Genomic DNA, 2,500 nt, shown 5'->3' with positions numbered 1-2,500 from the left:
GGCATCACCGGAGTTTTTTTGGTCCGTGTTGCGTTCGCTCTATTCGAAATGAAACTCGCGGAGGCGAAGAATTGTTAAAAGTTTACGAAGCGTCTAGGAGTGGTTAAAACTGAGAGAGTTGAAACTACGATGTATTAGAACGAGCAACCGTCGAAACTTTGTTTTCGCGACGTTCTTTTCGTCGCTCTCGTCCCCACGCTCCTACGCTTTGGTTGTTTCTTTGCCATCCGTGTTGCGATAAAAAGATTTCTCCATTGTCCAAAAAGGACGGATCGAGATTCCTCTTTCGAGAGGGAGAGAGAGGTACTTGCGGGTAACCTGGAATCTACGAAACACGCACCGTGGTAAGATTCGTGCGTCCGCCTGATCGATGTGTGTTGTTTACGGACCGGCTGAGAAGCGACGATAGCGAGTCTTTGAAAAACTATGTGTCCATTAGTTAGACCGATCGTCGCCGGCCGTGTGTCTGTTCGAATCTCGCAACCCACGATTCAGCGACAGGACGCGCGCTCGCATTCCTTGTGTGCGTTCGTACTTTTCAAGGTTTTTAAATGTACTTTACGCCCGACCGTCGAGAGGAGCGTGCCACTGGGCGTTTCTCCGACGGTTTCCGTCCTTGGACGCGATCGTGTCGTCAACGATCGAACAAACAAACAAATACGTTGGCGACGCCCGAATTCGCTCTCCCGCGCGCGCCGGGTGGGAGAGTGATGTGGGTATCGAATGTGATGCGTGTTAATAATGAAAATAACACTCTAAAGATCTAAAGAGTTTGAAATACAAAATTTTACGATTACCCTGAACGGTGGATCACTTGGCTCGTGGGTCGATGAAGAACGCAGCTAATTGCGCGTCAACGTGTGAACTGCAGGACACATGAACATCGACATTTCGAACGCACATTGCGGTCCACGGATACAATTCCTGGACCACGCCTGGCTGAGGGTCGTTTTCTTAACAAAAGACTGCTTGCGTTTGCTTCTCGAAAAAAGAGTAATTCATTTCTTTCTAAACATCTCGCCGTCGTTCAACGAAAGTAGAACGTTTCGGAGCGGGATTATCGAACGAAATTGAAAGAATGAATGAACGATAAACAAAGAAAGAGTCGCAACGTACGAGCGATAGTTGGGCAGTTCGTCGGCGTTTGTCGTGGAAACGATGTGACGAAAATCGCAACCGATACACTAAATGCAGGCCGTTAAAGGAGAGAAACAAATTTCGAAATATCTCTTCGAACTAGCGCAAGTGCGTCACGGCGCGCGAGTCGTTCGTTAAAATTTATAAACGACCGCCCGTGAAAGCACCGAGTTCTAGGAAGATAATCTATAAAGATTCTCCATCCTGCTGGAAGTTATCGGATCGGCGCGATTGTTCACTTGTAGAAATCCACGCTCCCGACGTTGCCAGAAACGATATTTACGAAAGGTGTGTCAAAAATAAACGAAAGAAGCTCTCCTATAAATTTAGAAAAAGCAAACGAGTGAAATGTTTGAGATGATAATTTGCTGAAATGCAAGCTCGAATAGCCCCAGGGTTTCGAATGATTCCCCGCGCTTTATACATCTCTCTGTTTACAAACGGTGTATAAATGAAAGATCGCTTCAGATGGGTCGTCGCTGTTTGACGCGCGATGCTGTTCCTTTTTTTTTGTCTGTCTGTGCGTTTAGCTTCGCTAAACAAGTTAAATGGTTAAAAAGCGTCGAAAAAGCGAATACACACGCGACAAGACAAATCTAACGAGTAAAGGAACGCTCCGCTCCAAGATAAAAATGGTTGCTTACAATCAATACAGCGTTTCGGTACCCCTGATCGTAGTCTGAAACTGTGTAACAAAAGAGAGGAAAGCGAATGGTGAAGGAACTTCGAAGCCTCCGTGGCGTGGCTAGAACTTGTGATAAAAGTATGTTTGCAGCAATTATGCATGCTCCCGTTAAAACAGCATTTCAATGTCTCGCATGGCTTAAAGCTCTAGGAGGCTTCAACATTTAGAATACATACGGACTACTTCGTTTGTTAAAGATAAGCGAAGACCGCGCGACCATCGCTCGGTCGTCCAGTCCTCGAAAGTTTTGTTGCGTTCCAAAGAAGAGACAAATGGGGTTTACCCTTGCGCTAAGGGGAGAAGAAGAGAAAAGCAGTTGTTAAATCTAAGAGGTGTGTGGAGTACATCGCGTGTTGGTTAAAATTGTTAAATGAAGTATACGCGAAATGTTCTCTCGCTCTTGCTTTTCCTCTTGCTTCCGTGGCGCTCGAAAAGAAGGGATGATAAATAAAGAAACCTATTCGAAATCTCTTGTGGAACAAAAAATAATACGGACGGACGTTAAAATTGAACCGAGACGAAATGGATCGTCTTGCGAGTTGTCTTCGCTTTGAAATTGTTAAAAATTGATAAAAGCAATACGACGAAGCTGCAGTCCGCAAAATGTTTGAAGCAAAAAGGAAATAACACGAAAATTATGGGAACGTCGTGTCTCAACTTTTTTTTCCCTCTTGTGCT

At 45.0% G+C, this 2,500-nt stretch overlaps 1 non-coding gene across 1 annotated transcript; it reads left to right on the top strand.

Moving 5' to 3' along the window:
* Positions 1-794: 794 nt before the first annotated feature.
* On the top strand, positions 795-949 carry LOC143307128 (5.8S ribosomal RNA). Its single transcript, XR_013064352.1, has one exon. It is a non-coding gene; the product is annotated as a 5.8S ribosomal RNA (ribosomal RNA).
* The last annotated feature ends 1,551 nt before the right edge of the window (positions 950-2,500 follow it).

This window comes from Osmia lignaria, unplaced genomic scaffold, assembly GCF_051020975.1.
Source record: "Osmia lignaria lignaria isolate PbOS001 unplaced genomic scaffold, iyOsmLign1 scaffold0044, whole genome shotgun sequence".
Lineage (NCBI taxonomy): Eukaryota > Metazoa > Arthropoda > Insecta > Hymenoptera > Megachilidae > Osmia > Osmia lignaria.
This window is presented reverse-complemented; position numbering and strand designations above follow the sequence as displayed.